Raw genomic sequence first — 23,424 nt, forward strand, 5'->3', positions numbered from 1 at the left:
TTCACTTCTCCCTCCTCATTTTTCACTTCTAACTGTGAAAAGTAAGTAATGCGAAGTGAGTAGTGAGACGTCTCACTTTTTATTTCGCACTACTCACTCTTCACAGATAGACGTGATAAGTGAGAACTAAGGAGTGAGAATAGAGAAGTGAGACGTCTCACTTCTCACTCCTCATGTATCACTTATCAATTTTCACTGTGGAAAGTGGGAAGAGCGAAGAAATAAGTTGTCTCTCTACGCAGTGAGAAATGTGCAATGATGATTGAGAAGTCAAATGGCATGTTCGGACAAATGACCAATTCGGCCAAATAAACTGTTCGGTCAAATGACTTATTCGGTCAAATGACCTGTTCGGCAAATTACCTGTTTGGCCAAAATACCTATTCGGTCAAATGACCTATTCGGTCAAATGACATATTCGGCCGAATGACTTTCGGCCTAATGGTCTGTTCGGCATAATGGTCTGTTCGGCCAAAAAACTTTCGGCCTACCCAAGCAGCACAAGCCAAACGAATCTGGTTGCAGCAACTTAATTGTGACTGAATCTGGTCATATAAAAGTTACTGTGATCTATTTGTTACATGTGTGCTGCTCGGGTAGTGGCCTTCGGAATGGTTTTCGGTCAAACGACCCTCCCCGTTTTGGACAAACTATTTAGTTCACTAATAAATAAATCGAAAAATCCAACGTGGAGTACCTTCCAAATGGAAGAAAACTTTCACTTGGATCAGATTGCTGGATCAGTTGTCACTTCCTTCAACAGCTGAGGAAAACTTTTTCTAGATATGAACTTTTTCATCTTACCGGTATTCTTTGTCGTTTTACTTACTTTTTCGCTGCCGTTGTCGACTTAGCTTCTAACGCTAGCCCTTGATGCACCGAACACCCACAGGTAGTCCAGTCAGATTTGTGCTGCGAAACTTTTCCCACCCGTTTGAATTTTGAGACAGTCCTTGGCATATACCGCAGGTAGGTAGTAGGAGTTCTTGGCAAAGTACTCCACTCGACTGATGGCAGAAAGTTTCGCTTCTTCTATTTGATTTCGTTCCGAGACCGAAACTGGAGCTGCTGCTGTTGTGTGCTGAGGTGGCTTCACTGCGCTTTTTCTTCCTTCAGTCTAAAAATGTTCGTGCACGAGGACCCTTTTCGCTGGACCAGATCCGTTTCTGTAAGAGATTGGACAGAAAATATGCGGAAATTTAAATAAGATTGTCCGTTATTGTTGTTTGAATAAGCGGAAAAAGGAAGCTGAAGGGTGGAATTCGGTTTGGGGCAATACTGATGATGGTTCAAAGCCGCTTTCCAGAGAGAAGAAGGTTAAATAAAAAGCATTTTTTTGTCTTGTCTACCATAAGTTATGTAATAGAATTAATGTTCGCCAAGGGTTCAGCTGACATAAGTCTTCTAAAAGGCATATCATGATTGCGTCATCATAGCTATCGTACTAATTAAATCATTGAACCTTATTTGCAAAGGAGTAAGAAACTTTTTCCATTTCAATTGTAACCACTGACAAAAACTAGAGCCATCCACAATTATTCTGTTCTCAGGTTTAGCCAGCACAGCTTTACCAACATATTTTCTTTCGTCTATCCGTTGTTCATACATTTTGGCTTGGTTTGTTATTTGCTTCTGACACACACAGCACATATTAATTAAGTAAGCAATTTCTCCTGTCATCACGTTACAATCTCTTCTACAAGCGGTCCAAAAGTCATGCTTGAGCAAAGTCCAATTGTAGGAAACATTGCATTGGAATAAAGGAAGCTATGGTTAGGAACGAGAAAGATACAGGACGCAAATATACTGCCCTTCCGAGCGAGAATATCTGAGAGCAATGCAATTGCATTTCAAAAGGATCCTTTCTCTCACCCGTCGAAGCATGGAAAACTACTTGAAATTTTAATTTCATTCCATTCCGAAAGTCTGACAGAATAAATTTCCACGGTTGCGGGGCGGCAGTTATTTTTGTTGCCACGTTTCTTCGCGCCACCAGCACAGTGCGGTTTCATCCATGATTGGTGTTATGCAAATTTGTTTTGTCTACTGGCTGGAGAGTGGCCAACAAGCCTTTGCCATGGTTGGCGCCCCGATGCCGCCGACACGGCTGGAAATAAATTAAAATATCAAATTGTGGGCGGACGATGCTGACTTGCAAGGACAGATCAACAGAAGTGGAATAAATCCGATGCATTTAATCTGTCAATATAATTTTTTATTATACTTGCGCAGGGAAGTTTTCTTAAAGGCTTTAGTCATATGAATGAGTTTTCAATAGATATTCAAGAAAACATTTATTGTTCATCTAATTTTAATGGTTGAATCACTCACTCCATCATTGAAATAGGGTTCCTAAAAATGATTTTTCGGTATGTGACAATTATCAAGGGTTCATGCTGTTTTGACTCAAAACTCAACATGGCTCATTTTTTAAGCATTCGCTTCTAAATGGCCAATTCATTTTAGACCTGTGCGTCACCGTGCCACGCCGCCGGCCACCTTTTACGCAAATTTTACACGCCGCCGAATATTTTTTACCACGCTGATTGCTATAGAACAAGCTATGGAAGGATTAATAAACCAGTAGGTTTATAGGTTTCGTACATTTTGTTGTACATTTTACTGGAGAGTTCATCCTATCGGAAGTACATATTTTCAGCTAAGTTCATATTGGATTTTTCTACTTCCAAGTATGCAGAAATTATTGATCAGCGATCTACCCTCAACTTTAACTAGCATTAAGTTGATTTTGCTCAAGGAAGCTCGGGCAAACATAAAACTTTTTGTTAAGAAAATTATTTTGAGCTTTTTAGTGGAATGTCTTCACTTGTCATAAGACGAGTTTGTACAATCCCATTGAATCAGATACGTATTTCGACTCAAATACGAGACACTGAAGACGACCTTTCTTCCGGAACTTCTTCAAGAAATCCTTCAGGACGGACTTGATTCACGAAATCTTTAAGGAACTCTTTCGTATAATCCCACAAAAAATCATCGTGAATTCCGTCTAGAGGAATACCCCGGAGCAGTTCATGGAGGACTTGTTGGTGTATACCTTAAGGATTTTCTAGGGGAATTTCAAAACAAATTTCCGAAGCAACTTATTTAAGAATCTTTCGAGGAATTTACTATTCTTGAAGTACCATCGTCGGGGAGACAATGGGTCAAATGGGGGTGAGAATAAGTCACTGTTTCAAATATATATAATGCTTGTAGAATAGATTGAATGTATCTTAGGAAAAGAAAATTGAATTATAAGAGATCTTTTTAATGGTTTTGTTATCTGACCTTCAGACTGTCGATGAGGGCGCTGACCCATTCTCACCCTCAGATCCATTGTCACCCCCAAGACTGTAATTTCCGCTGAAGCTGGAGAAACTTGAGGAAGCGAAGGCAGGAGTATTTGTAAAAAAAAATCCAGGGGCGAAATTTGGGTAGAAGTACCAGAACCAGAATAATTCACCTAGCTGTGATGGTGCCTTTCTCGTGTATTATAAAACAAGAAAACACATAAGAGTGACTAGAAAAGCACATAAGAGAGGTCAAACACTTGAGGGAGATAGATTCAGTTGTTTCCATCAATTCACATTTATTTGCGTTCATTTGAATGCATTGCAACAGCTTCTGGAATTTTTTTTTCGATTTTGAAAAAAAAATTCCAAGGGTCCCTTTGGGGAAAATGGGAAAAAACAATGTTTTTTATTAATACCGGAACGCAATGGCCGATTGGGCTAATTTTAATAGCCGAATGCAACCTGTTGCAAGTAAATCGGATAAGGCTAAGTACAAAAAAGTGCGTCTCACATTTTTTTTGTATACACACACATACATACATACATACACGCATACAGACATCACCTCAATTCGTCAAGCTGAGTCGATTGGTATAAAATACTATGGGTCTTCGAGCCTTCTATCAAAAGTTCGGTTTTGAAGTGATCCTATAGCCTTTACGTATACTTAGTATACGCGAAAGGCAAAAATAGGGAACTTTCGGAAGGAATTTCTGTAAATGTTCCAAAGGAGATTGTCAAGAGAACTTCAAATATATAATTTCCAGAGAAATTTTCGTGTGCTTCCAGAGGAATTTCTGAAGGAATTACTGAAGAATTCCAAAACTATTCTCATGGGGCTTCTAGAAGGAATGTTTTGGGAAATACCTGGAGGAATTTTCAGATTAATTTCTGGGGGAATTTGCAATTGACCTTTCCCGTCAAAAATTATTATTCGCTCAATCGATTATTTGGCTTATCAACTTTCCCAAAAAACCCTTTTTTTAAAGCCTCTAACTAAAACAAAAACCGAAAAAGTGCTGCACGTGTAAACCGGCCTCAAAAATTCACCCGATGTTCGTTCAAAATCGGGCCAGTCTTAAAAAAACAGCACTTTTTCGCTGTTAAAAATAGAGGCCTAAAAAATGGGTTCATTGGGAAAGTTGCCTTAAATATGCCAAAGAATTGACTGAGACAATAAAACGAGATACAATTTTTGACGGGAAAGGTCAATTGAATTTCCATAAGTATATCTAGAAAAACTCCAAGAGATATTTCCGGAAGAATTCCCGGGGTTGGGTGGGAGTTGCGATAGAATTTCTATATGAAATTCGAAATGAGTTCAGTGGAAATTTCAGGAGAGTTCTCGAAGTAATTTATGAAAAGCTCTTGGAGGAATTTCAGGAGAAATTCCTTGAGGAAAAATTGGTGGACATTTTAAAGGAATTTGCGTTAAAAGCTAAATAATCCGCAGATAAGTTTCTGGAAGGTGAAACTCCCGGAGAAAATTTAGGAGGAATTCCTGAAGGAACTCCTGGACGAAATCCTGGAGGAACTTCCGAACGAAATCCTGGAGGAACTCCCGGACAAAATCCTGAAGGAACTTCCTGGCTGAAATGCTGGAGGAACTTCCGGACAATATCCTGGCGGAACTTCCTGTACGAAATCCTGGAGGAACTTTTGGACGACATCCTGGAGGATCTTTCTAGACGATATCCTGGAGGAACTTCCTGGACGACATCCTGGAGGAACTTCCGGACGAAATCCGGGAGGAACTTCCTGGAGGGGCCTCCGGATGAAATCCTGGAATGAATTATCTTGGAAATGTTTGCAGAAGTCCAACTGCTTTTCAAACTTTTGCAGAGGTCGCTTCAAAATTGTCTGCGGTAGAAGGTTGTTGGATTAAACAATGTTTGTTCCTCGTACAAACTGGCGGTCTGGCAACATTGTACCCTAAAGTTGTCGGTTCGCAAATTGACCACATGGGTACTAAAAATGAATGAATGTGTTTCTGTTGTCAAGAATGAACTGAAGATGTAAATAAACATATATATTTTTATTATGCCACCATGACCCGTAGTGTGTAGTCGACTTTTATTTCGTTGTCCTTGTGAAAGTTCCCGTGTTGTGTTTTCTATTTTCTCCCGCGGCCACGGCTTCGGTTCCCTTTGTTCTGCTGTCCGGAACATGTTGGGTACCAAGCTGTCAAATCGTATGGATTTTCCTTCTTTGACATTTAGCTCCCCTATCCTCGCCAGCAAAAGATGTTCCGGACAGCGACGACAGCGACAATCTTTATCTAGTAACTAAAATATCTTTTATAGAGGCATCTTCTTCGTGCCGATCGTCAGGTGTGGTCGTTGTCTCAGTTTCAACTATTGCATCAGAAATTATTAGACGCTTCAACATCCCTTCCGCTTGCTTAATCAAAGTACCGTGGGGCATCGAAATCCGTACACTTAAGCACCTTAATATATGATAAAGTAATTAGAAAATAGGAATCGAATGTATATGAAAGGTTTGACATTGACACAGGAGGCTTCTACTTTTGAAGTGTTTCAAATATATTCATTGAAAACTACGAATAAAAACTACTACATGATAAAATAATGAATAAAATCAACTACTCCTGACTCGAAATCCGTCCACCGTGGACGGATTTCGAATTAAAGGATCAAAATCCGTACAGCTATTTTTTAACTAAATATTTAAAATGAAGCAGTCTGACTGACTAAATTACCACTGTAAATAGTTTGATACGCACCTTGCGAAGCGATCCCTTCGATTTGTATTCCGTTTATCTTATGTAATGATTCGCAATAAGCAATTAAAACACAGTTACTTTTGGTTCAATTATGCTTTAATCGAAAACAAAATGGCGGCAAAAACTCCGCGTTTAGTGAGTGGAGATTTGTTTTTGATTTTTGTTGTTTTCATTTCAAAGACTTCTTTCCATTTCTATGCCCTAAAAGCTTACTGCCAAGTATCTGAACAGGATAAGATAAAATATTTCTACATTGATTGCCTTTAACTCCCTTTAATTTATAGATATCTCATGAGGTGGACGGATTTCGGTGCTGTTTTCGGTCCCGCACGGTAGCTCTGAACTGTCATGAAGAAAATGATTCTGCTTGGCTCTCTTGGTTTTATCCCTTCAAAGCATAGACTAAGTGGCGGAAATTTCTTTGGCTTAATTTGATAATTGTTCCAACATAAATTGGAGCGCCACGTCAGCTTCATATAGAGTGCAGAACTCTCAGCAATGAAGATCCACAGCAGCTTGAACAGATTTGAGGGCTTGAATTATTTCACCAACCGCTAAACAATCATCACCGAAGTTGAATTTGGAATTAAGCTGCAACTCAAAGATCCGTTTGAGCATAGATAACATGCTATTTCAGCGTGCCTTGGCATCAGCCACTAATTTAAATTCTTTTTCGAATTCAGAACGCACATATTTTTGCAATAATTTGTTTTTCACAGATTATCTACGGAAAAGAACTACTACGGCACGTACCTTATTCACAATTTCATATATTGCGGGAAAATTTTCGACGATGTCAACAATGTTCATTGAAAAAAAAACCATTCACAGTTTGACAGATGGCTAAAAGAATGAAACAACACATGATTAATGACGATGATGATCAATTTTTGTTATATCGTGAACTTGGGCAAAGTTACTCATAGACGAGCTCGGTGGTCTAGTGGGTACCGCTTCTGCCTTAGAAGCAGGAGGTCGTGGGTTCAATTCCAGGCTTGTCCCTTTCCTACTTTGTATTTCTATCTTAGTTCTCTCTGTGTTTCACGTTCTTCCAAAACGATTCCTACTGTTGTAACCTCCCACACAATCCCAAAACATCTCGTGGCACTTTTCATAGGTCGTAGAGTTCTCTGCATCTTTCTTAAGTAGGTGCCCAATTAATCATCCTTTCCCTTCCTTCGCAAGGACGTGGCCAGGACAGATATCGATTATTGGAGAGTGCATTGCTTCCATCTAAGAGATATTGATTAGTCCTAAATCAATATCTGTGATAACGGATGAAAGTGATGCTACTCTCTTGCTACTGCTAGTCTTGGCTTGTACCACCTACGAATTTGTGCGAACTGCTAAATGCTAATGCTAACTTGGGCAAAGTTACTCATGCACGCATTTAATTGATCTTTTTTTGAACGGTTGTAGCGTTTGCTACAATAATGCGAAAATAGGATGAGGATTAGGATAGAACATAATTATAACACACAGCTTTCTCCATACGCTAATTTGTTTCACGTACGCCAAATGGTAGGCCAGCAAAAGTGAAACGACACTGATCGATTACCATAAAACGATAGGTCGCGATTTCCACCGCGTTTTATTTCGCGAGATCAAGGTCGGGTCAAGGAAGTTTTCAGGAAGATTGGGAAAGAGAGAGTCGTGGCTGCACGAAATTGCACGAAGAGCCAGCGGTCAAATTAATATCTCGCAATTGTCCAATCGGTCGAAAAGATTCATGGGAAATCCGAATTGAATTCAGCGAGGTCACGTTCCTTAATCTGAGGATCACGGTTTCGCTTCACTTTCGTCCGAACCGCAAATAAAAGTGGAAGTGTCTTACTTTGTTCGTGTTTTCATAATTCAACTTGTAAGTTGTAAAGCAATGTGGTTAAACTTTGATTCTTGTAATAAATTTAATTCTCCTGTTTAGTTCAAGTAGTGCAAGTAAATATAGTGTGCGTCGTAGAAGCTAGATTGTGCGTCTAAAATCAATCTAGGCCAGGTAATGTTAATTGTGCTATTGTGAAATCTGTGCAGTATGGTAATTGTCTTGAGTAGCCGACGGCTATATCTCTTCCAAGCGCCAGGTCAGCGAAACCCCGGGACGAGAGACCCCGGCAGCCGTCAACTTGTCCGGTGGGAAGCGATCCGTCAGCAAATCGCTTCAGCGGGGAGTTGTGGTCGTCAATTGCCACCATCGACCAAACCGACACGTGGAAGTCGCCAACCGCCATTAATTGGCCCACGTGGCGATCATCAATCGTCAACCGCCAGCGGCGGTAACAGCAGCGCAGGATACAGAAGCAGTAACCATCTGGTGAGTCCGGACCAATTATTTTTGAGTGAAGTGTGGCGTCCGCTGAGGACGCCACGGAAGTTTTTAAAGCCAACCGTAGGTTGAAGAGCATGACTTGCTAAAAGTTCGAACTTTGGATGAATTGAGGTTGGGTGTCGGCGAGAAACTAAAACGTGCGCACGTACCGTAATTTATAGCCGCCCACCCAACCCAATCAGATTAGACACCTGGTGCACAGCAATAGCCGTTTCGTTGCTGCATCATCGTCACATCGCTGGGAATGAGGGAATGAAAAAACAAGCACAAAAGCACAGATAGAGTAATTGAAACGCACACAGATAGGATAGGATAGGTTAAAGAGGAGGAAGAAATCGACAAGATACAAGCATGCTTGAATAAATAAAACTATCGTTAAAATGTTTAATAAACCTTTATTGCAAAGCCCCAATGATGTGATTATTGTTATTTATACTATCCTCTTTATTGAATACATGTTTTTGGGTGTTTCCACGTTGCTTCGGAATCGTTTTTAGTTTGATTTATTTTGTCTTGAGTTTGAATTTATGTTGCGCGACCCTTTAGCTACTCGTCGCGACTCTGGTGGAGGATAGCGTAAACTACCGATGATGATGAAATGACGTCTTGTTGCGTCGTCATAAGTATGCGTGACCTCTTACCGTGAATTTTGAGGTTGATTGATGTTGCGAGAGTTATGCTGATGCGTCAATTAGGGTTTCTACCTGTCCCATTTTGGGAAAGTAGTCGCACTGGATCGATCTCTTTCTTCTTTGAAGATTATACTTGGACTCGCCTTGATTGAGTCTCATCCGGGCAAACAAACTTGGTGTGCGGTCTCCTTTATTGAGTGGCGCTTAAGCCGCATATTTTAATAAGATCTCAGTGCCAGCTACAAAATGGCGCCCAACTAAAGGTTTTTTTTATGTAGTACGCGTTATGTATGGAGAAATATTTATGCTATGTTCGTCTTATGTTTCCGTTGATAATTAAATGATGTATATTGATCTGTGAATTAAGGATTCGTTTTGTTTGAAGAACATTTTGAGGATTTGTGGTGTTACGTCTTGATGTGCTGTGATTTCGGTTTGTTATAAAGATTCAGCTTCTGAGTACGGTTTGAAACTATTTATTGTTAACTCTCGGGTATTGATGAATTGGTGGGTAGAAATTATAATGGCGGATAGTTACTAAAGGCATTTGAGAGTGGAAATGGTTGGAGGATTATGTTGCAGTGTATAAAGATTATATGAGTCTAGATTGTTGAGATGATGGATTTTTGGTGTATCTGGAGATTATTTGGTATCAATCAGTATTGAATAATGATTCCGAATAGAAATTGGATGCTTAGTCGAATAAAATGATGGAGAATAGCGAAAGGATAACTTTTGTTGTTTAGGATAGAAGAATTATCACTGCAGATGCGGTGATAGAGAAATTAAGAATACTGTTAGATAAAACACGAGAAAAAATTAGAGAAGGTAACTGATGACCAGGAAAGAAATTCTTTGACAGAGGAATGGGAGTTAGAATTGGAAATTATAGCTACAGGCGTAAAATTCCGAGAAGCTAAAGAGAAAGCCATTTGTGTAGATTGCGATCATGGCAGAAACGGTTATGCAGAATTGGAAGGGGACGTGAAATCATATCGAAGATCCAGGTAATCATAATGAGGAATTATCCTATTCAAATCCTGTCGAGAGCTGGATCAGGGACACAAAACAGGAAATGGTAGCATGCCAAATAAGCTAGAGATTATGAATGATACGCAAAATCAACTTCTGAAAAGAGAGCTCTGCATAGGTGGAGGGTAAGCACTGGCAATATGTCGAAGGAACTTGCTCAGAAAGAAGGCGAAAAGATTGTTATAAAACCAAAAGATAGAAGGGGTCAGCTTGCGGCGTTAGCTCAGCAATTAGCGGTGTGGAACTACCATCGGTGGAAGATTTGGTTTTTGAAAATATTACCTGGTTGATAACATTCACGACCTAGAAGATTTGAATGGGAGGAAACTTGGAATTTTTAACTGCAAGTTCCTCAAAAAGCTGGTTCAGTAGAAGATTTGTTTTTGCCAATCTCAGGAACTTGCATTTTTCAGCAAGCTATGTAGCTCTCTTCGGAGTAGTAACAATGTACCATGACGCTTTTGCTCTGGTTACACAAAAAACCACCGTGTGTGAGATTTAGCTCTGGCCATTCGGTCAGAGCAGCCCCACAACAATTTCATCATTTACTGGGTGCTTCCTAGGGAAAAGCTTTGGCTGGACCCGTAGAAAAAATCTGACATACGTATTGGAATGGATAGTTGTAGATGGATCGATGGACATCGAAAACACTTTTGTCGAAGATTGTTGGTCTGCTCATGCCTGCCTTCTTGAGCAGAAGACAGAGCGAGTCCGGGAGGTAACTCCTGGATGATGACCTAAAACTACAAAAACTCGGGCTGTAAAAGCGCTGATGAGGAGTACTGAACAGGAAGTAACAATGCGAGAGTCTACAGACCGAGGGGTTCTAAGACGATGACCGCCTAAGACTCGGATGTCTTGCTCTGAAAGAGTAGACGATGAAGAGCAACCTGAGTAAATCGAGCTGGCAGAACAACATCTTCAAGAAAAGAGATGCTGTCTGGAAAATCTTTTTCAAAATTTGTAAATATAATTCCTCCCATGAAAATAGCGACCATACCAAACTTTTTATATTTAGTGTTGAGGAATATTCTTTCTGTGTTGAGCAATGTTAGTTGGTAGTTAACATCGAGTCTTAACCTAGTTTATATATTTAATGCTAGACTTTATTGTTCTTGTATATAGTGTTGAGAAATTTTCATGTTAAATTATTGTATATAGATAGATATTTACATCACATAGTTATTCATTTATTTACATAGTTTTCATATTGTTTTCAAATATTCATATTGTATGTGATATTATTTACATTATTTATTCAGAAATTTATTTATTTATGAAGATAGTTATTTATTTATTTATCAAATTTATTTATTCATGTTGAGAGTTATTTATTTGTTTATGTTGATAGTTATTTAGTTTTTTAAATTTATTTATTTATTTATTTATGCTGAACGTTATTTATTTATTTATTTTCTAAAATATTTATTTTTGTTGAAAATAAATTTCTTCTATTTCGTTGAAAATTTCTGGTTGGCACGTCATTTTCTTGACCCCTGTGCAACACTTCAGGAGTGAGTCGCGACATCCTTCTCATCCGATGGTTAAGCTGGCACTGGCGATCTTATTAAAATGTGCGTCTTCAGCGCCACTCCAATAAAGGAGACCGCACACCAAGTGTGTTTGCCCGGATGAGACTCAGTCAAGGCGAGTCCAAGTACAAGGAAGAATGAGATCGATCCAGTGTGACTACTTTCCCACAATGAAACAGGTAGAACCCCCTATCGACGAATCAGCATAACACCTCGCAACATCAATAAATCTTAAAATTCACGGTAAGAGGTCACGCATACTTATGACGACGCAACAAGACGTCCTTTTCTCATCATCGGGGGTTTACGCTATCCTCCACCAGAGTCGCGTCGGTAGCCAAAGGGTCGCGCAACATAAATTCAAACTCAAGACAAAATAAATCAAACTAAAACGATTCCGAAGCAACGTGGAAACACCCAAAACATGTATTCAATAAAGAGGATAGTATAAATAACAATAATCACATCATTGGGGAACTTTACAATAAAGGTTTATTAAACATTTTAACGATAAGTTTATTTATTCAAGCATGCTTGTATCTTTGTCGATTTCTTCCTCTCCTCTTTAACCTATCCTATCCTGCTTGTACCCGACTATTTGTCCCATTTATAACATGATTTCTTTTTGGTCCAAATTCCGGTCACTTGATTTTGATTTTCTTCCTTTTCTGACAGGTTAGCGAACGTGCAGTATTCCCCAAGCTTGTTGACCATGAATTTTTACCTTTGGGGGTCGATAGCGAAACGTTTGGTCAAATTATCCATCTCGATGCCTTTCTTACGGAGCCATGTGTCCAAAACTCGAATTTCAATATCACTTTCAAATTACGATACATTGGAAACAAAAATTTTTCAACAAACAAACAAATTCTGATTTGAAACTTAGCGTATGAATATATCGAATGCAGGGTAAAACAAACAATACCTTCATGAGATTCTAAGTAGTAAGAATTTGAAAGTGGATAACTTGTTTTCGATACAGTCCTTATATATGAAGGTGAACACTATTCGAGATTTATCATTCTGACAACAAAATTCAGAATACCGAATATACCGGTATTTTCCGTCTCTAATACCGGTATTCGGTATTTTCGGTACCCAAATATGGCCGGTAAAAGCGGTATTATCGGTTAGACCACCCTAATTGATTGTAAATCAAAGGGTATAAAACCCGGATCAATTTGGTTGAATAAAGAATTATTGGTTGAATAAATAATCTTGACGTCGACGCGATCGGGTGCACCCCGTTAGCCTATCGACCTAATTAAGAAGTTCTGATAAGAAAATTATTTTGAGCTTTTTAGTGGAATGTTTTCACCTGTCATAAGACGAGTTTAAACAATCCCATTGAATTCCACTTAATGTATTTCGACCTCAACAGTAAGGCCGTCTTGTACTTGACTCGACTTTCGAGTCGAGTCGAGTATAACACACTGAAGACGGCCTTACTGTTGAGGTCGAAATACGTATCTGTCAGGATACAATTAATGGTGGAATTCAATGGATTGTTTAAACTCGTCTTATGACAGGTAAGAAGTTCTGTTCTTCTCTTGCGACCCATGCTAGAAACTCTAGTGTGGCTATCGTAGTAATAGAGAAAGCCATAAGTCCGCCGCGTTCCCTCGTGTTTCCTTGTGTTCCAGATCTTCCAGAAAATATCACGGAAGATAGTTCCAGATAGTGTTACAGAAAGGAATTACAGTTTTAAATGTATTTAGGAAGAATATTACAGTTTTACTTGTTCTTCTCGGAGGCGTTTCTCCAACGTACCCGGATAAATGGAAAACGCACAATGCAACGATCATTGGATGCACGACATGGACAAGCGGACACAATGGACTCACGATGAGATGGACTGGCAACGACAACGATAATGGTAATGGAAATCTAAAAATATATTCTGTGTGGATTCTGTACAGCAGAATACTACAGTTTTTTTTTCTTTGTTAACGTGATTTTTTATTGTAAATAAGTTCATCACCTAAAATACCATAGTAGATATCGGCATTGAGGGTGCTTGGTGGCCTTGTGTCACTGCTTCTGCCTCATAAGCAGGAGATTAAGGGTTTGATCCCTGGCCCTTTCCAATTTCCTATTAGATAATTTCGTTAATCATATAACTCAATCTCTTTGCAAATCAAATTCTCATTGCTAGCAAGTATGATTCTAAATATAGAATTGTTATAAAAAGCTGCCTGTTACTTAGTAGCAGTAAATAAAATGTAAAAATAGATTGGTATTCATTTGTACCCGCATACGAATGCTATATACGGTCGCTATGCTCGTGCAGGCCTCATCCAAGTAAGAATGTGTGAGATTGATGTGCGGGGGTAGCGATGGTGTGGTAGACGTGTGCGTGGTATTAGAATCCAATAGCATTTAAATTCTAATTGTAAAAAATGAAACCCATTAGAATTCACTTTAATACTTTCTCATTACTCTAGTACTTCTAATTCTCATTCATATATTCCTATCCCATAGATCGCATCACTTACCAAAGTGAATCCAGATAATATATCCCTTCATACTAACACAATATCCTATCCTAAGACTATCGTGGAGATGCAGAGGTATACTCGGGGTCTAGTAGCAACGAGAGTTGAACTAATAACCCTTCCTTCCCTTGATGACCGTAAGGACGTGGCCGGCGCCGTAATGGACTTAGTAAAATGCATTGAATTTCCGAAATTTGCACATTGAGAATGATAGCTAATCCCAAGCTCCATTCAATTGGTTCCCTGTGCAATTTCGCAAGTTCTAATCAATCACGGAGTAGCAACTACGAATTGTACGGTTATCCTGCTCATGCTCATGCTCATAAAATACCATAGAAGATATCGGCATAGTAGCAGTTAAGTAACACAGAGTGCCTAAACAAATAAAGAAATTAATAAAAAAAAATGTCTGCGGAGTTTTTTTCCGAGAACATCTGTTGAATTTTTATCGGGTATGCTGGTAAAAGTTCCCCTGGAAATTTATACAGAAATTCATTCTAGAATTTTGTCATAAATTCGTAAATTCTTTAAAAACAGTCTGCGGGAAATTTTCAAAGACTACATGTAAAAATCCGTTTTTAATTTCTGCTTTGGAAATTCTTGCAGAAATTGATGAATTCCTGCGTACAAACACCCGGCAAATATTTCGGACAATTCAAGGCGCAACTTTCGAGGATTTTCTACAGAAATTCCTGTGATCATCGCTAAAGGAATATCTGAGGAAATCGCAACAGTAATTCTTGCGGAAATTTGTCTTTGAATATCTGCTTAATACCCTCGGAATTTCCTCCATGAACTCCTGTGGAAATTGCTAGGGAAATTTCTGCCAAAATCTAATGACTTCGTTGTTTAATTCAAATGTTGATAAAACTCAATGTTGCCAAAATCTGAGATCTAGCATTTTATTTATTAAATTTTCACCTAAATCTAAATCCGCACGTACCTCTAAAATAGTTTTGTAAATTCGCGCCAAATCCGCGAAAATCGCGAAATCCGCATAGTTGTAACCACCCTGCAAGCTGTTACGAGGGGCGCAAGATTTGATTATGCATTACAGCTTGTTTTACACAGCTGTGTAACAAAAATATGGTCCTAAAAATAAAATGAGCGAGAACGAATTTATTGATTTATCATAGCCTCCCGGGTGGGGGCTGCCTATCCGAATTTGTTTTTTGCACTTGTATACAAGATCGATATACTTGTTTTTATGGCTTGCTATGATTCGGTCTTTTGAGTTGATAGCGATTTCTGCAAACCCTGTCATCACCAAGTTCGTTATTTCTCTGGCCTCTGATAATGTTCATGGAGACGCAAGGTTGCTTATTATGCAATTGTAAATCGAATTGGAGATTTTTATTACAAAAAATCGAAACGACTTGTATTTTAACATATGCTATGTATTAAAAGGTTATTCAAAAACAAATAAGCAATAGGTTGTTGAAAATCCTCGCTGTGATAATTATTTTAATTATTTTATAAGATTTTATAAATTATTTTATGAATTAACCATATTGAATCAAAGAATTCAATTTTCATATAAAAACAAATAAAACTTTGTGAATTTTTCTCGGAAGTAGTACTTTTTAGCTTTCTTATCGTGAGAATACATTGAAAATTGGTTCAGTAGTTCAAATGTTATATCTTTTGAGAAAAAGCATCGAAATTGGTCACCGAACTGCAAATTGTTGGTTTAATCTTTTTTGTAAACGATCGATTGTACCTACCAAATATGACGGAACCACCAAAATGACAACTTACTTCAAAAATATATTTTTCCTGTGGATAGTTCCTTCCGAAAACGTTTAAACTCTAACGCTGATGGTTTTCGAGTTCTAGACTTATGTCGTGAAACTCGACGGGTCCATTGTGGATATGAATTGTCGCCATTCAAGCCAATAGTAGTCAAAATATAAACCAATCTATTGTATAACCACCCGTGTCTTACGATGCGCAATGCTTTAATCTGCAGAGATAACCTTAACCCGCCCCACCATTGGGCCCAATTCTAACGTTCATACGTTATACTTTCTACATGCAATTCTTCACAAGGTGATGACCATCATGTACACTGGATCTCTTTCTAGTAAAACTTCACTTGATGTTGAAATTGAATCAGCTCATCGATAGATTGAAGGACATCACAAGTCTGCGAAAGCTTATACGATACAATGGTTCATACGTGACGAGACGGGAGCCATCGAAGAAAGGTGAATGGCACAATATCGTAGAACGTGGAAAGTGTTTCGATTGAATACCATTGAGACTCTAGAGCAATTTTGGCAGCACAATTTACTTTTCATTTCGATAAAAAAAAATAAACTACCCAAAAAATACATCTATCTGTCTGTCTATCTATCATAATTAGTTCTAAATATAGGTGCAATATCATTATCAAACGACCGTGCCAAGGTAAACACCGTGCTGGTATCTTGCTTACCACGTGCTGGTGTCAGCATCATCTTTCGACTTATATTCCGAATTGAGGGCTTGTCAAACTGAGAGAACTGCATAAACTTTCTAGTTAGCGGTTTACTTTCATCATCTTCTGTACGTGAGCCCGACCAAAAGTTTGGCACATCCTTCTGTTGGAAACTTTTTCAACGTGACCTACCGTTTACTAGCTATAGGTACTAGAGGGTGTTGACGTTGTTTGTTGTTGTGTTTGTCGGTGTATCACGCAATTGCCGGCTGGATGTGCCAAATTTGTGCAGATGAAACTTGGAACGATTCCATGAGAACAGACCAGGCCAGACAGCACGAAATTGAGCCGCTTTCAGGTGTGGGTTGGAGGTATACTGCAGTAGATGGATTTTCATGCTATGTTGTACCGTCGAATTGCATTCGAGTCAGCACTAGCTGGAGTAGACTAGTGTGCAATTGACAGTTGAAAACAGTGTCGGAGTTGATTCTCTTAACTTAACTTTCTTGGACGTGATGAAATTAGTTGGAAGTCGTAGGAAGGCAATGTGATATTCATGGATAATGATGGTTTTGATCAAAATCGATTGATTGGAATTTTCTAACAAAAAATGAGTAGGAAATTTTAAGTTTGTTAACATGGAATACAAACATAAATTACATTTTCTTCTCAGTCAACGGTCCATTATTTTATCTTTCTGTTAGTTTATAGGTCACATACACGACGCAGTAAACCCGCACTTCTTATCATGTTCTGCAGATGCAGTAGTTGGTCCATCAACTTCTTTGTCCATTCCAGATAGCAATCAAAAGTATTACTAAAACTTAGTTGAGCGGAGTCGCTTCGTAGTAAAGGCTCCAGCTATCGTTCCTATGTCATAAAGACTACATACACATATAATCAAATGCTACCCATCCTATATTCAAGCCAACAAAAGGCAAGTTGTGTCGTGAGGTACAACAAATGACACAAACGTGCGTCTTCTGTTCATCACAGCTGAGATGAGCAAGCAATTCCGAGATAATGATGCCCGACCGGGGACCATTGAAAGAGAGATATTCTCTAAACTGCCTTCCCCTCCCTCGGCCAAGTGAAACTGTCTAAAGAAGATTTAACATGTTTCACAATGAAACTTGGGGCTTTCTAAAATGGAGGTGCTATTGCTTTAAATTTGGACTACGAAAACATCCTACCGACTGATCCGTTTGTGGGTGCTGTTGGTTGTGTTCCGCCTATTTCCCGACGGCGCTGGTGTTACTTGTTTGCGCTGGAACGAGAATCACGTGCGGCGTAAAGTTAAACCATTTACATAATTTCTGAGAGATTGTTGGCAAAGTCTCTGACAACAATCAGCATCATCAAGTTTTATCTTTCGGTTTCTCGGGACGATAAAGGCAATTGTGAGATAAACTAAATTTAGGATTTTCTTTCGTAATTGCTTTTAAAGCACTTACGATGTACTTTTATCTTACTCTCACTTCGGCATAATTCTGCGAAAAAGAATGAAGTATCGGATTTTCGCAACAACATAAAATTGAAAAATGGGAAGCGTTTGCTTCTGCTTTTGGTTTTGTTTTGTTAGGATGAATATCGAAGTTAAAAATTCCCGTTATCGAAAATATTTTAGTACTACTGAAGAATCGACTGTTTATTGTTCTTCTTCTTCTTCTTCTTCAATGACGTTACATCCCTCACTGGGACATCGCCGCCTTGCATCTTAGTGTTCATTAAGCACTTCCACAGTTATTAACTGCGAGGTTTCTAAGCCAAGTTACCATTTGTATACCATGAGGCTTACACGATGATACTTTTTTGCCCAGGGAAGTCGAGACAATTTTCAACCCGAAAATTTGCTATACCCCCGGTCTGGTCTACAGAATTTTCGGGTTGGCACCCAGCTACCCTCACCATGTTCTTCTTTTGTAGCCACGCATCTTACCGGATGGGTAAGGAGGGACCCATCTGTTTATTGTTATTTCAACTTAATTTGACTATGCTGTCTTTAAAGATTGAAACAAGATTTTGGTTTGTCCAACGTTTTGACACGGGGCTAGTGTCTTCTTCATATTATTTTTCCCCTATAGAAGATACCAACCCCGTATCGAAACGTTGAACAGATAAAAAATCTTGTTTCAATCTTTAAAGACTGCGTAGCCAGTTTAAGTTAAGAAAACATTTTCTTGTTACATTTTGGATTATACTCCTAACATCTTCATATATCACAATGCCTTGCGAGAAAAGGCGAAGGATTTATAGCTTCGGGATTGAAAGTTTAGTTCTCGGGCTGATCAACGATGTTTTCGGGTTGTAAATACTCCCTACTCGATGCTATAGCGATTCTTGTCACATTTTGCGCCAATTGTATTCGTAGCAGTGTTGCCACATATTTAAAAAAAAAATCTGCAATCTTCATAAAAAATCTCAGAATAAATCTGTGAATCTTTTCAAAGTGCAAATAGACAATTACAACAATAATTTTTAGAAATGTTATGAAAATTATTCATTAGTATTAAATTGCAATGTTGTTATATATTTGCTGTGCAGGAATCAAATATCAAGATTGGGATATTTCTTAGTGTTTGATAAGTAGATCTTTAAATAATTGCGAGGTTACTATTCAGGCATGAAGTTCTTATGGCCTGATTCGTGGCATAATCCTCCCTCCCTCAACTTTCTTAGATTTGACAGAGTTTTAAAGCAAGTGAATTTGCTTGAAAATCACGCATATCATAGCTAAGGTAGGAAGGACCCTCAATATTATTAAAAGCGGAATTAAAACCAACTAATTTTTTATTCCGATGCATAGGTACATGGTTCGTACCCTGGCTAAAACGCAACGAAAAAAAAAATGATTTTAGGTTCCATGAAACATGTTCTCTGGACCATGACGATGTTTTTATTCCATGTATTTCAATCAGAGTGTAAAATAATCGAAATTTTTTGGTGAAGTCCACCTATCTTCACTTGTCAGCTCACTTCCAGACACATTCATAGTCGGCTCTGGACTGGCAATATTCGGTTATATGAATATTAGTCATTGAAAATTTATGCACATTTTACAAATTGATAAATTATCTGAAATCTGAACACGTTTTAAATGAGTAAAGTAATTTATCAGATAGATCTGAATCCGATTTTTATCCGTGAGGCACATTCAACAGTAAATATCAATATAAACAATGCTAATTATGTGTTTTTCTGCACATAGTAAGCACACTCAGTGACAGTCGAATGAATGAATTTGTGGAGTAGTCGCCTGACTATGTCATTCTATGTTTTGAATAGTCATGCGTTGTTTGTCAAAATTTGGAGCGAAGCTTCTTCATGAAGATGAATATTTTAAGCTCTGATTTCTATACTAAGCAATATGGCACTGCACGGACGATCTTTACATCTTTTTTTTTTTGAAATTCGAAAACAATGAGGCCACTATGTGTCAAAATTGATAATAGCTATTTTGTTTTCTAACTTTCTTGAAGATCAAAAGACAAAGAAATTAGTTCCTTGTAATTATGGGTAAGTATTCCTTGAGCAATACAGAGACTCCCTGAATCAAACGGCCTCAGGGTCGGCACGCTCACCTCAAGAAACTCGCAGACAGGTACTTCTCGCACGCAAATAGTAGGAAAACCACAGTATTTCTACAACAGGACACTTTATTCGGCTTCTCTTCTTATCCCTTCGTAACACTTCCTAACCCTTTTTCTTCCCACTTCCTTATTCGCTACTCTAACCTTTACTTCGGGGCTCCTACTTCTTTCCACAGCTCTACCACTTCTTCCCTTTCTCCACCACTGCTTCCTCTGCTCCAATCTGCTTCCAAGGCTTCAACGGCAGCTTATTCCAGAACGCCGGCGCCCAGCGATGGCAACACAATGTCTTCCGGGGTGGCTTGGGAGTCCGTCGTAGCTTTTGGGTCGAACACGAGCACACTTGACCTGCCAATATGGTGACGGATTGGCCTTCAGCGGGTACGATACCGGTATCAGTCGAGGACGACACACTACGGCTTTCTTCCGAACGTAAAACTAAAAAAACGGCGGGGTTCTGAAGCCCACAACACCTTCTCTATTTCCACTGTACACTTTTACCTCTACTTTCAATAACTTGCTAGCTCGGGATTATAAATTTTCTCGATCGAATACTTTTTCTTTAGTGGAGAAATTTGGACAGGGAGATGTTTATATAATGTGTTGAGGTTCATGACCTCGTCTCTCGGTCAGTGACCTTCCATGTAACCTAATGGCCACATTACGCCACATATTTTACCAATTTAGGATTTTTAGGATTGGACTGTTTCGAAAGATTATTTAATCATCTTTTAGGATGTTACCTAAAATTAACCATAGGTGAACGGGAACCTCGCGGGGAGGGGTTTTCGTGAAAAAAGATACATATACAGGGATTTTTAATGCTTATTTTACTTATATACATTTGAGGCTGATTTTTTTCCTAAAGGTTATGCTGGAAGGCGTGTGCTTTGACATGAGGCATCGATTAGCTCAGAACTTGGCCGCTAGGTGATGGTTTATATGAAATCATTATTCTAGACTACTCATAATATTCCGATATATGGAATTATCTACATTGTGAATATTCGTATCGCACAAATTTAAAATTTGCAAAAATGCAGTTATTAGCAAAGATCGTCTAGTGGGAATGGACTGTCTTGTGAAGAAAACAATATTAAGTTTTTTTTTCAAATAGGCGGCGCTAGTGTGCATGCAATATTCTTGCATGTGTGAAATATTGCTCTGGCCTGAGATCCTTTGTACCTGTACACAAGTTGTTTTCGGATTTTTTTAATGATGTACAAAATTACAAAGCAGTGCTCAGTGTTATGAGCACTTCTTCTAAGAGACGGCGCTTGTGAGCAGTAATATTTGAGTATATTGTTCCATGTGAGATCTTATGTATTTTGGTCCGTAGTAGTTTAGGTCATCCAAGAAAACCCTGGAGTTGAGGCCTTTTGGTATATACGCGTAACCAAAGGTCAGCCAATTTGTTTCAATATCGATATCGATCTGTTCGGCCAAATAACCTCTGTTGCCTTCGGCCAAATGGCATTCTGGCCACTTGCTTGCACAAACTGATAGAATCTGGTGAACTGAACAGCTACCGGATGGGTGGATGGAAGCGGTTGTATACCCCATCTACAAGAAAGGCGACAAGCTAGAGTGTGAAAACTTTCGAGCGATCACCTTCTTCAATGCTGCTACAAAGTGATATCCCATATCATCTTCCGTCGTCTGCCACCAATAGTGGATGAGTTCGTGGAAAGTTATCAAGCCGACTTCGTTGACGGCCGCTCGACAACGGATCAAATCCTTACTGTGCGGTGAATCCTTCAAAATTGTCGTGAATGGTGTGCCAAACTATGTGAAGATAACGGGCGAACACGAATCACGAACTAATACAAGGAAGGTGATGGACTTTCGTGCCTTTCGTTCAACATTGCGCTAAAAAAGTGTCATGCGGAGAGCCGGGTGTATCAGCTTAGGTACGATTTTCAACAGAACCATTCAATTTATTTGTTTCGCGGATGACATGGACATTGTCGGACGAACATTTGCAAAGGTGGCAGTTCTACACCCGCCTGAAACGTGAAGCAACAAAAGTTGGGCTGGTGGTGAATGCGTCGAAGATAAAGTACATGCTTGTGGGCGGAACCAAGCGCGGCATGGCCGGGATCCTTGCTAACGGCCGATAATAATGTTAGTCGTGAAATACGAAAGCGCATCATCCGTGGAAGTCGGGTCTACTACGGGTTCCAGAAGAAACTGCGATCAAAAAAGAATCACAGCCGCACCAAATGCGTCATGTACAAAACGCTCATAAGACCAGTAGGCCTCTACGGACATGAAACTTGGACCATGCTCGAGGAGGACTTGCAAGCACTCGGAGTATTCGAGAGATGGGTAGTTAGGAACATCTTACACAGCGCATGTTGCAAGAATGCAGGACAGCAACCCTGGAGAAATGGTGTTCGTTTCCGACCCGGCGGATGCGAGAACACGTGGAGCGCAACGAGCAAGGTGGGCTGACCAGGTACAGAACTATTAGGCGAGCGTGGAGCGCAACCGTATCATTGATTCAGTGTTATTTGTTCAGATCTTTGCTAAATAAGTAAATACCCAGAAGAAACTGCCTTCGTGTCAGCTGGATCCAGCTTCAACAGTGGGTCGACGACAACAGGCTCTTTCAGATTCATCTGACGATTTCGATCGTTGATAGTTGATGAATTTTATTTTTTACCATATTTAGACGTTTGAAGGAAGACGAGCTCGGTGGTCTAGTGGCTACCGCTTCTGCCTTATAAGCAGGAGGTCGTGAGTTCAATTCCAGGCTCGTCCCTTTCCTACTTTGTATTTCTATCTTAGTTCTTTCTGTGTTTCACGTTCTACCAAAACGATTCCTACTGTTATAACCTTCCACACAAACCGAAAAAAAACCTCCCGTGGCATCTATGAGAGGTCGTAGCGTTCTCTGCATCTTTCTTAAGTAGGTGTCCAACTAACCATCCTTCCCTTTCCCCAGCATTCACAAGGACGTGGCCAGGACAGATCTCGACTATTGCAGAGTGCAATGTTTCTATCTAAGACAGCGGTTCTCAACCTTTTTCATGACAGGTACCCCTTCAAACTTTTGCACAGTGATGGGAAATGTCAAAAAAATGTCATGGCAATGCTATTACTAATTTTCTAATAACTTTTTCCAAAAGTCATTTACAGTTCGGATTTTTTGATTGACATGGAGTATTTAAAGAGTCCTAGAACTTTGCCGAACAGATCATTGTTCTAAATGCAAAGTGTGAGCCATCAGAGCGAGATTAAAAAAAATGTCACGGAATGTCATGACATTAATGTCATTTAACACTAATTCGGCTCTCACGTCACCAATATCATGTTTAGAGAAATTACCTGTTAGAAAAAGTTTTCGGGTCCTTTGA

At 39.2% G+C, this 23,424-nt stretch overlaps 1 protein-coding gene across 5 annotated transcripts in view; it reads right to left on the reverse strand.

Moving 5' to 3' along the window:
* Positions 1 to 23,424, reverse strand: part of LOC134212850 (ubiquitin-conjugating enzyme E2Q-like protein 1) — a 292,956-nt gene that overhangs the window by 24,686 nt on the left and 244,846 nt on the right. For all 5 annotated transcript variants that reach the window (XM_062691079.1, XM_062691076.1, XM_062691080.1 and 2 more), the window contains one exon: positions 830 to 1,166. The gene's annotated coding sequence lies outside the window, so the exon portion shown is untranslated. The remainder of the gene's footprint in view (positions 1 to 829; positions 1,167 to 23,424) is intronic.

The sequence above is a fragment of the Armigeres subalbatus genome, chromosome 2 (assembly GCF_024139115.2).
Source record: "Armigeres subalbatus isolate Guangzhou_Male chromosome 2, GZ_Asu_2, whole genome shotgun sequence".
Taxonomy (NCBI): domain Eukaryota; kingdom Metazoa; phylum Arthropoda; class Insecta; order Diptera; family Culicidae; genus Armigeres; species Armigeres subalbatus.